General features: G+C 40.1%; 1 long non-coding RNA gene across 2 annotated transcripts in view; it reads left to right on the forward strand.

The window, feature by feature from the left end:
• Positions 1–11184, forward strand: part of LOC117666388 (uncharacterized) — a 59031-nt gene extending 47847 nt beyond the window's left edge. The window contains exons 1-3 of one of the 2 annotated variants that reach the window (XR_009622813.2): positions 7471–7561; positions 7847–7944; positions 10957–11184. This is a non-coding gene — a long non-coding RNA (uncharacterized LOC117666388). Of the gene's footprint in view, positions 1–7470; positions 7562–7846; positions 7945–10956 lie in introns of those variants that run through there. The other variant, XR_015731417.1, reaches the window with a different exon arrangement.
• Positions 11185–12336: the final 1152 nt, after the last annotated feature.

The following is a 12336-nucleotide window of genomic DNA, read 5'->3' on the forward strand; positions in this document are numbered from 1 at the left end:
TGGGATTTGAACTTGCAGTAATTGCAAGCAGCAGATGTTAATAACAGTGCATTAGTCCACTGTGCTACCAAGGCTTAGATTAGTCAGACAAATTTCCTTACCTCTAGCAGATTAGTCACATTATTGTCATAAATCAACTTTTTGGAATGAAATGTCCAAAAATTTCCTAGTATCCTATTGCAGTGGTCTCCAACTATTCCAGCTTTGTGTAGGGGGTGGGGGTGGGGCATAGGGAATGATTCCATGTGGCTGATGGGCAAATGCGCACACACAGCTCCATTTGCACAAGTAGGCATGAAACCTGGCTGGATGACTTTGGGCCAGTCACTCTCTCTTAACCCAACCAACCTCACAGGGTGGTTCTTGTGGGGAAAATGGAAAGATGAAAGAGTATTACATAGATTCACTGCCTTGAGTTATTTATAAAAATAATAAAGCGGGATTAAAATAAACAAATTAGCACTCTTAATACAATAGGACGAGGTCCCCAACCCCCGGGCCGCAGCCCACTACCAGGCTGTGGCCTGATTAGAATCAGGCTGCAGAAGCGGCAGGCAATTTCTAACAGGATGTAAGGCAGGGGTGGGTTCTAAATTTTTTTACTACCAGTTCTGTAGGCGTGGCTTATTTTGTGGGCGTGGCTTGATGGTCATGTGACAATTATTTAGGATTTAGCAGAGGTACTGGTCTACCAGGCTGTATTGATCTACCCACTTATTTTTGCAGGCACTGATCTACTCATGTATTTTTGCAGGCACTGAGCTACTCATGTATTTTTGCAGGCACCGGTCTACTCATTTGTTTTCTTTTAACACTGATCAGCTGTAGGGCGGCTCTTTGAAGCCCCACGGCAAGAGTTTAAACATTTTTTCCCCCTCTAGCCATCAGCTAGGAGTCAGGAGGCAGCAATAGATTGGGGGTGGGGCCAAATAAAAGATAAGAATAACGTGGGGGGGGCGGGGGCCGGGCAGAACCGGTTTGGTGATGTCATATCATCACCGCTACCAGCTCGGCGGAACCGGGCAGAACCGGGCGGAACCCACCACTGATGTAAGGTCTCCTAAAACCAGAAACTGCATGCTGGTTTGCTAGGTTTTGTAAAATAAAAACCTTGCACATCTATCTCTCACATTCCAACAATCTTACAAGCCTCCCCTTGTCTTCTAATAAATAACAGGAACTGTCATTTTTAGTTTGTGCTGAAAAATATATAGAATAGTAAAATATCACCAAGTTTGAATTTGAGTATTCGAATAAGATGGGCCATGCTGACAAAGAGACTGAAGCTTAATTAATACTGCTGCCAGAGGAAACTATAGGTAGTCCCCAATTTACAACAGTTTATTTAGTGACCTTTCAAAGTTGCAATCGCAGTGAAAAAAGTGACTTATCACCATTTTTCACACTTACTATTGTTGCATCATCCCCTGGGTCACATGATCAAAATTTGGCTGCTTTGCAATTGGTTCATATTTATGATTATGGTTGCAGTGTCCCAAGGTCATGTGATCATCTTTTGCGCTCTTTTGCCAAACAAAGTCAATGGAGAAGGTAGATTCACTTAACAACCGTGTTACTAACTTAACAACTGCAGTGATTCACTTAACAACTGTGGCAAGAAAGGTCACAGAAAGGGGCAAACCTTACTTAACAATTGTCTCACTTAGGAACATAAATTTTGGGGTCAATTGTGGTCATAAGTCAAGGACTATCTGTACACTAAGGTTAGCTTTGGAATCTAAATGAATAATTAGCTTTATTCTTAGTCTCCTTTCTTGCCTTTACATTAGGATTGTCAGTCTGAGGCCCCAGAATCGCTAAACCCTTTTTTGACACACATAATAATCCCTGCAAAAACAGCTGTAAAATTTCATGCCATTTTGTAGCAGATGTGCTCTCCCCCAATCCAATTTATAGTACAAGCACTAAAACAGATTAACTGGGGGTTTTTTTTTTTTTAAAAAAAAATCCATCTTGTAGAATTAAATTGTTCTGGATAGTCATATAACTTTGGGGGCATTTTGCCTCTCAGCTTGAAGGTAGTGGCACCTTCAGTTGGTGGTTCTTTAAATAACATAGCCATTAAAATGCTTTTAAAATATACTTTTATGGAGCCGCGTTTATGCTTTAAATTTAAGAAGCAGCCCTGAGCTTTTTGTATGCCTGTTGGAAATGATGTCTGTTTATTTGGAGAAGGGCAGAAATTCTACGTCGGGGGAGATTAAACAACATTGCTATGTTTACTTTGAACAGAAATTTAGGAGGGAACAGCTTGAATTAGCATTTTCTTTCCTCCTAGATCTGAATCTAATTCCATTATTCCCTCACCTCATGAAGTATTTGCAGCTTTTCTTAAGAGAAAACTGTGGGGGTGCGAACTGAATGTAGCCTTCTTAATACTTTTCAAGGCATAGTTGCTACAAACACTTCAGAGCTACCTGGGCTGATTAAAATGAAATAGCCATCGACGCTGGATTCATACTGATGAAGAAATATCTGGCGGCCTTTAATGGATGCAGACTGTTCCAGCTTTCCTATCAAGGGATTTGGATGGAGACTGGAGCCTAACATAACAAGAATAATCTCCCAATTCATCCTGACATTTTGACATGCTGTCCATTTCATTATCTACCAGATGTGCCTGTCTGCCAGTAGAAAACAATTAATATTTTCTTTGATTTACCACGGATGTTCTGCAGTCACCAATTCAGGGTCTCACTGAACTCTTGATTGGAAACAGGAAGAAAAGCGATGCTTTCTACAGAGATGGGAAACTTTGTTCTTTAAAAAAAAAAACGGTTTCCTATTGTGCATGTTGCCAACTAAATGTTTCTTTCAACAAAAGAAGCACAAGTGAACCCCTGCTAGAGAATTCAGCACAAAGCATTATTTAACCCAACCATTAATATCTTAGCATTAGGAACATTCCACAGTGTTTGCTAATGAACTGTGGAGGTTTTACAAAATATAATCACCAGCTCGAACATGATAAAAGGGAAGGATTGCATAGCAGAATTTGGGCAATGATGGAAATTTAAAGCCTTGTACTAACCCTTTACTAACCCTTTAGTAACTAGAGTTATAGGACCACTATCCGTTACGATATTAACGATTTGTTTGGCTCAGTCTATGAAAAATTCCTCTACATCACTAAACCCTTGTCTAATAGAATCAGTTATTTTTATATTATTTGACATATTCCAGTATTTCTTTACCATTATAAGCAGTGATTGTTCAAAGTTACAACGGCACTGAAAAAAGAGACTTATGACAATTTTTCACACTTATGACCATTGCAGCATCCACATGGTCACACGATCAAAACTCAGATCCTTGGCAACTGACTCATACTTATGACAGCTGCAGTATCCTAGAGTCATGTGAACAACTTTTCCTATCTTTTGATAAGCAAAATCAATGGGGAAAGCCAGATTTACTTAACAGCTGGGTTACTAACTTAACTGCAGTGAATCGCTTAACAACTGTGGCAAGAAAGGTCGTAAAATAGGGCAAAGCTCCCTTAACAAATGTCTCACTTAGCAAAAGAAATTTTGGGCTCCGTTGTGGTCATAAGTCTACCTGTATTGTAAAATGCTTTGATCTTTTAAAAAAATTTGCAGTGGTATAAAATGCTTAAATATAGATCATAACAGCATCTTCAGGATAGCAAGGTTCCAAACCACCACCCCCCCCCGAAAAATCTAGATGAGTTCAGTGGTGGATTGCTTCTGGTTCAGCCCGGTTCTTGCGAACCGGTAGTAAAAGCGGTGGGAGGCTTCGCCCACCCGCCCGGACGTCATCATGGATGATTTGCGCAGAAGCGTGCACACACGAGCAAAGCGAGCGCGTATGTGTGCTCCCGTTGCGAACCTGTAGTAAAGGTAAGTAGAACCCACCCCTGGATGAGTTCTTTGGATTCCAGCATCCTATGAGCCATTTGTAGCAGCAATGTTGTTGGTCATTAATGAGGAAATTGTTCTGCAGTGCATTTTGAGAGTAATGGTTTGGAAACAGCAGCATTAGAATATTCATATTGAGTACCCAGAAGCCTGCAGGGAGAAGGTGTGTGTGTGTTAATTGTTGATGGTACAATTAAAGTTCCACCTCTTTCTATGTAAGTTCCATATGCAAACATCTTGACTAAGTTTACGTCCTGCAATTTAAATTTGAAATTAAGCCAACAAAAGATTATTTTTCAGATACCATCCAGAATTTTTTTTTTTTTGTAAAGAATAAACTAGTCATTATTTTTGTTGGTGTTACAAAAAAATCGAGGGCACTTTAAATCATATATTATGGCCATGGTCTTTTTGCAATTAGCGTTACACAATATGTTGACAAAATTATCAAGAATGCTTTGGTTTTTAAAGACATGCATCTTGCATTAAATTATATAGCTATTACTTGGAATGGAACATGTTCTGAACATAGTCAGGTTTTTCATATTCTAGGAATAGCAAAAGGAATAATTCATAGGAGATGAAAAAATGCTATAATTCCAGATATCAAGAATTTTATAGATGTAAATTTTAGAGAAGTGTGATCCAGCAATTTCTGAGAAAATTATGTATTCTGTCAATCAGAAAATGTCACATTATCTCTCCCTGTGGGAAAAAGTTCTCAGATAGGCTTGGTGAATATTGAAAGCTTAATTTTCTCTTTTAAATGTTTATAAAATTGGAATTAGTTATAATTATAGGCCTTGTGTCTTTTTCTGTTTTCATGTGTTGTGTTGGATGTTTTTTTTCCTTTGAGTAGTGAGTTGTATAATTATTTAAATGAATTAAATAAATGCAATCAATTTTTTAAACCCCCATTCCCACCATGGATGGCCCAAGAGTATACCTGGATTGGCTTATAACTCATGGTTGAAAGAAATCCCTATGAATGGTTCAACTGCCATTCTAAATTTGGTGCTCCCAGAGCAGGGAAAGTTTCTGCTCAATTATGTCCTTTTAAATGTGAAAACCTTTTAATGCTGTTTTTATTTATTGAAAAATTCCCTCTATACACAGGTATAGAGATCTAAAATCGCAACATAAGCACTTCCAAGTAAACCCCAAAAGAGATCTCTTCAGGTCAATGGTGTTCATGAAAAATGTCAAAAGAGTTAAGATGGCGGACATGACCATGCAATCAAAACCACTCTCTTCACTTTTCTTAACCCAACCCCTCTCCATAGATGATCCTGTGTGGCAATCTACAATATTTTTAATTGCAAGTCTTTAAGCTGTGGAGACACTAAGAAAATTTGGTTGCTTACAGAGAAGGACATGTGAAAATTGCAGTAAGAAATTAGTACTTCTTTTCGGATGAAAATATTTATACATGTTTAGTATTTAGAGAGTTACAATTTTTCAGGCTTTTATCTCCAAAGAAGCTGCAAACGAATGCTGAATTCCCAGACAGAAATGACAGTGTCAAGCACCAAGAGTATAGTGTGCTAACGTAATTAAAGGCTCATCTGAAAATTGTCCAAATCACATCCTTCAGAAGACCTTAATTCAAGAACTTCCAGACAAGACTTCAGTTACTTGTTTTTTTTGGTTGGTTAAAACCTCCAGTGGCAAATGTCCCCTTGAAAAAGGGGGTGGGTGATAATGGTATGTGGGAATGACTATGGGAGAGAGGGGGGAAGAGGCTGCTAAGGAATGGTGAGGTAAGAGAAGGCATAGCCCCCAGAAGGATATACTGTATGTACTTTCAGACTTGCAAGATTGGTGTCAGTTTTCCCAGGTAAACTAGGCAGAAAACAATGACCAAATGAGCTAAATCTACTTTATGGTAAGGTTACATTAACAGAATCTTGGATTTAGAAACTGGAGTGTTTCCATCTTTGGTTCTGGACAGGGTAGCACTGCCTTGTTCAGAGCAGATATACAATCTGGATTGGGGGGGTGGGGAGAGAGACTCAGATTCACAGCTCCTGTTGAAAGAACTGTAGCCAGGGGCCCATTTGTACAACAGTGCTTGTGGAACTTGTTGTATCTATTCCTTAGACCAGGTGGCCTTGCTCATGGTCACTCACACCTCAGTCTACACTACTGAAACACACTCCTTGAAGACCATCCAGAAGTTTTCCTTGATCCAGAATGCTCCCAATAGACTTTCACATGCAATTCTCTATATTCTCCTTGCTAATTTTACCTTACTGGTCTGAGTATTCCCAGATGATATCTCTTGATTAAGGTTTTTTAATTTAATTTAATTTCCAATTTATATGCCGCCCTTCTCCCTGAGGACTCAGGGCGGTGTACAGCCAAGATAAAAAACATAGAATACAAATATTAAAACATTTAAAAATATATATAAATTTTGGCCTGAAAGTTAAGAATCACAAACTAATTAAAAGAATTTAAAAATTTTAAAAATTTCTTCTTAAGCCAACCCGGCTTGTTGAAAAAGATAGGTTTTCAGGGAACGACGGAAGGCATTGAGGTCCTGGATTCTTCTTATCTCCGGGGGCAACTGATTCCAGAGGGTGGGAGCCCCCACAGAGAAGGCCCTCCCCCTGGGGGCCACCAGCCTACATTGTTTGGCTGATGGCACCCTGAGGAGGCCCTCTCTGTGGGAGCGCACGGGTCGATGGGAGGTCATCGGTAGCAGCAGGCGGTCTCGGAGATAGCTAGGCCCTATGCCATGGAGTGCTTTAAAGGTGATAACCAACACCTTGAAGCGCACCCGGAAGACCACCGGGAGCCAGTGCAGCTCGCGCAGGAGCGGTGTTACATGGGAGCGCCATGTTGCTCCCATCACTATCCGCGCTGCTGCATTCTGGACCAGCTGGAGCCTCCGGGTGCTCTTCAAGGGGAGCCCCATGTAGAGAGCGTTACAGTAGTCAAGGCGAGAGATGACGAGGGCGTGAGTGACTGTGCACAAGGAATCCCGATCAAGAAAGGGCCGCAACTGGCGAATCAGGCGAACCTGATAAAAGGTCCCCCTGGTAACAGCCATCAGATGTTCCTCCAAAGACAGCTGCCTATCCAGGAGGACTCCCAGATTGCGAGCCCTTTCAGTGGGGGCCAAAGACTCGCCCCCAATAGTCAGTGATGGAGTCAACTGACTATATCGGGATGCCGGGAGCCACAGCCACTCAGTCTTGGAAGGGTTGAGCCTGAGCCTGTTCCTCCCCAAGAAGGTTCTTGCTTCTCCCAGGAATTTCACTTTAAGTGTGGTTTGTGGTTGACAGGAATCTTAGTCAGTAAAAGATTGCCGTTGCTATGTAATATTTATTGATTAGTTATCTGTAAATGGGGGAGGACTTATACTTTGACTCCCTTATAGCTGCCCAAACAGACTTTTTAAACCTTGTATTGATTGCACTTGAGAAAAATAAAGATAGGTGGTTTTAAGGGAAATATTGATTGTGTTCATGATATATGATTAAGTAAATGCATCATGTTAATTCAATTCATTTTCTTGGTTCATGTGATTTCAGTGACCCATCAGCTCATCACAGACAGGAGATAGGCTAGAGATCTGAAACAAAATTTAACACAAGATATTAAGGAAATAATCCATATACAGCCAGAAGCGGGTTATATTCTTCCATTCTTCTGAGGTCAGTAAAATGAGGACCCAGATTGTTGGGGGCAATATGCTGAGTCTGCAAACCATTTAGAGGGGGCTGTAAAGTACTGTGATGTGGTATATAAATCTAAGTGCTATTGCTATTGCTATATTCACACATGGCTTTGGCGCTTGAACTAGGCCACCCCTTTTTGACCTTGCATCTTCTACAACTACAATTAATGGTTTAATTAATAGTTTATGATTAAGTAACTGGAACATAAACATTGTTCCAAAATTGATAATTAAAACTAAACCTCCAAAACTTTCTTCCTAGACTAGGTGATCATCATCAGACATTCTGAAGAAAATCTTCTCACAAGTAGATCCCAATTTCCAAGAAAGCCTTTATTCTTGAAGAGTTCTGTTTCTCAGGTACAGTAAACCACTCAATAATAAGCTTGATCTTCATCCACTAGCAACCCTGAGTTTATTTAATATCCCAGTCTCTTCTTCTGGTTCAATGCAAGGCAGATATTTACATCAATGATGGTTCTTTATCTGAACCAGAGGAATCATCACTACCATAAAGATCTGATTAGCATGGCTGAGAATCCCTGAGCCTTTAAAATCACAACTGAGATTTCACCCATTCCCCAGGGAATTTCTATATTATTCCTATATCACATTTAGCCCAGTAATGTTTACCAATTGAAAATCTTTTCTGCGTATTTATTTTCCAGCTCTGTTTTGGACTTGCTAATATCCAGTATATAGATAGTTTACGCAAGGTTGAAAACCACTGATCCACAAGAACATAATTTTATTTCAGATTCTGAGTTACTTGGTTTAATGAGTACATTTCTTCTCATTTTTTTCAATCCCCTCTCTCCTCAATCCCCGTTACGCTTTTCACAAAAACAGCAGTAATTATAAGTGACACAAAAGCAGCTAATGAAGTTTTCTTTAGACCTACCCTTGAAATGTATGAACTTTTCTCTATGGAGCAACACATCCAGTGCTTGCTTGCTTGCTTGCTTGCTTGCTTGCTTGCTTGCTTGCTTGCTTGCTTGCTTGCTTGCTTATTTATTTATTTATTTATTTATTTATTTATTTATTTATTTATTTATTTATTTATCTATCCATTCATTAGTCCTTTCCTGCTGGATGTATAACCTGATAAACAAGGATAACACTTGCTACTAACTTTCTACTTCATTCAGACTACAGAACTCATCTTATACAGTAGAATGATATCTTCCCCTCTTCTTTCTATGGTCATTATGAGGTTTGTGGAGTGAAGTGATTTAAGTTCTTTAGATTTTGAAGGAAGTTACACAGTCATTAGTTTCAGTCCAAGATAGGATATATTGATATTCACATGGAAAGGGTGATTTCCACTAACTCTTCGCTCTTTCTACAGTTTGTGTAATTTAGGGCCCTTCCCTTAATCTCTGGAAATGAGTGTTTCTTCTGACCTTCAGATGTAAAGGAAGAGGAGAACTATTGCCTCCAGTCCAGTAGTTTTTCCAACACATTAAAATCCAACACATTAACAATCCAACCATTTTCCAATACATTAAAACAATGATGAAGCTGCTACACTCACATGAAAGCAGATATAGAGAGTTTTGCTGGTACTTTTGGAGACTAATCTCCTTCTCTGCCCTGTCTCTGCCCACGGCAATCCTTACCCTTACCTTTGTACTTGATGGAAAACCCCATGCATCTACAAAGAGAGAAATAGGGCTGCTGTGTTGATGAAGAAGGTAGCAGTATTCTTCAGCAAGCACAGAAATAAGCCAGGGATTGTAATGGAGGGGAGTGTTGGATGTTACCAGAAAGAAGACTATATTAATCTATGAAATACCTTCCACAATAGTATTCACATCAAAGGCATGAAAGAGAGACATGAAACTGGTTGCTGGGGCTTGTCAGCCCTCTCAGGCAAATCAGACAGGAAAGACAACTAGATGAGGTAATTCTTCTATATTGTAAAGTTACATTAACAAAACCCTGTAAATCTGAAAGTACAAATCTCCCATTGTCTCTTTTTACAACCTGACCAATTAGGGTGAGTCAATTCTAAGTTTCCTTATCTGACAGTTACATAACTGCAGGCTCCTGCCTCTCTTGTATAATTGTTCCCTAGGCAGCATCTCTTCCCTTTGTCCAAGGTTATTCCCCCAGACCATTACAGGTTTAGGCCTGGTTTTGCAGCTGTAAAGGGTAGCCTTGAAGCTGGACAGTTGGAGCCCTGCACATCACCAACTTCCCTCAAGTCCCTTCTCCACCACATTCACTTAAGCGAGGGTTTGTACTCTTTCCCACACATGTCCTGCCATATTAATTTATTAACTTTATTTGCTGTCCATCTTACTACAAGGTGACTTACAACATTAAAAACAATAAAACCATAACAATAAGAATTCAAAATTATAATTAAAAGATGGGAGGGGAGGACAGGATGGGTAGGGGAGAAGGTGGGATCTATTATTAGTCCATCAACTACCTCCAGCATGGTATTCCCCTGTTGGAGCCCCAGGTCATCTGCCAGAGCCAGTTCTTCAGGCTCTTGTGGAAGATCACGAGACAATCTAACCTCAGGGGGCAAGATGTTCCAAAGAGCTGGGACTATAGCAGAGAGGGCTCTTCTTTTGGACCCAACCAGCCAGAATTCCTTGACTGACGGGATCTTCTCCCGTCATGGGTGGGACAGATTTGTATCACATTAATCTACCTAAACTGCTTCTAAAATGAAGGCAGTGGTATAAAGACACATACTCAGTGACCAGCAAGGAAGCCATCTTGGAGTCAAAGGAGTTGTGTGGAGTGCTTTAGTGTCTACCCTTTCCTAAAATATCTCAATATGGATTTGTAGAAATCAAGGGAAGATGAGAAAGCTCAGTTTTGTTCATAGTAAGGCAGTGAGTCTCTATGATAGCTCTATACTTAAATGTTTATAATCTTCATTTGGGTTTAAGCCATAGATGCTTTCTTTCCAAGGTCATTTTATATATTACCATTTGTTCGTTTTCTTCAGCTACAATTCCTTGACAAGTGTTCTACTGCCTTTAGCAATGATACTTGCAATATTCGCAAATCATAGCAAGTATTGGATACAGTGAATTTTAGTTAGCCACTTTTCAGATTTCCCTGCCTCCAAATGTTAAATGGCTCAGTGAAAGTAATTTAGAAGAATGGCTCTGTTGAATTCTTTCTCCACAAATTCAGTTGCTCTGAATATGTATGAGAAGAAGCACCCCTGCCCCCAAAAAGGTCAGCTGTCTTTTTGTAGTCCTTCACCAGTTTGAAAAAAAATTGCCCTTAGGCAGTATGGCCTACAACTAAGATATAGGAAAAGAAGGCAATAATGTTTTCGAACCCTACTTTGACATTTTTCCCTAGATGATTCTATACTCTATTTATATCTATTTTCTAATCTAGACAAGACCCAACATCTCAGAGATCAAGACTTTAGAGAATCAATGTTTGTGTCACATGTCAAATACAGAGAAGAGAAGAGAAGAGCAGAGGAAGAAGCATCATATCTCACAGTGTAAATTCTCATAAATCAAAACATGTATAATCAACAGAGCCCTTAAGTGAAACTGGAACCCGAATTTACCCTCATGTCAGTAAATGGCAATGATTGCCGCTTAATGAAGGTGAAAATTAGCATGAGCATCCTTAGAGAAAATATATTCAAATGATAAGGGTATTAAGTGTTTCCTCACCAGGTACGGGAGCCTGAACTCTGATCTCTTCAGTTATGAAAACATCAAAGAAAGTGTTCAAGTTAAAGAAAGTTCACTAAAGGGATTTGCAATAAGTAATGCTATGTAATTATATTTTTAAAAAATTCTAAAATAACTGTCTTAATTTTCACAGAATTGCCACTGGTGTCTTTAAGACTAAGCCTCCTGCTTTATATAAGAAACCAAATTAAATACCCACAACAGATGGCTGTTTAGCCTCTGTTTTAACCTGGTTAGTCAAGGGGATCTCACCACCTCTCTGATTTTGATGGTCAAACTGGAAATGTCTCCTAGTATTCATCATGATTCTATTTCTCAGTGAATTCATGCATTACAGGTTGTGGCATCCTTCTGTGTGATTGATCTATATCTATATCTATATCTATATCTATATCTATATCTATATCTATATCTATATCTATATCTATATCTATATCTATATCTATATCTATATCTATATCTATCTACCGTATTTCCCCGAAAATAAGACATGTCCAGATAATAAGCCCAACTGGGCTTTTCAGCTCATGCGATAATATAAGCCACCCGCACAAAATAAGCCCCCCACCAACTACTTACACACATATGCAGATGGTCCCGCCATTTCCTCTGGTTGCTTGCCACCCAACCAAAATGAGTTGAGGTGAGGCTGGAGGGGGGGGAAAGGGGGGGACATGCCCATCCCTCCCTGTTCTTTGCACCGGCCGAGCAGCCCAACAAGTCTCACCCCACCCCAATGGCAACAGCAGTCTGGCTGCTTCCCTTCCCCACCGTCTCTTTATCAAGAGGGGTGGCAGGTGGAGTGGGGGAGAAGCAAGATGCTTGGAGTGAGTCGTGGCTCCCCTTGCTGTCTCTTCTCCCCTCCCTCACTGGGCATGGCAGGGCTCCTGCCCCTCGCTTAGCCACCCACCCCCTTTAGGGATGCAATTTGGAGGTGGCCGGTAGGGTGGGTGAGAAGCGGGACGCAGGTCTTACTTTTCCAGCTCCGTTGCGTTCCTCGCCGTTGTGTCCAGGGAAACATGCTGTAAAAGAAAACCTTCTCACAAGTTCAATCAAACTTCTCGAACTC

This window comes from Pantherophis guttatus, chromosome 1, assembly GCF_059756535.1.
Source record: "Pantherophis guttatus breed Tessera chromosome 1, ASM5975653v1, whole genome shotgun sequence".
Taxonomy (NCBI): Eukaryota; Metazoa; Chordata; class Lepidosauria; order Squamata; family Colubridae; genus Pantherophis; species Pantherophis guttatus.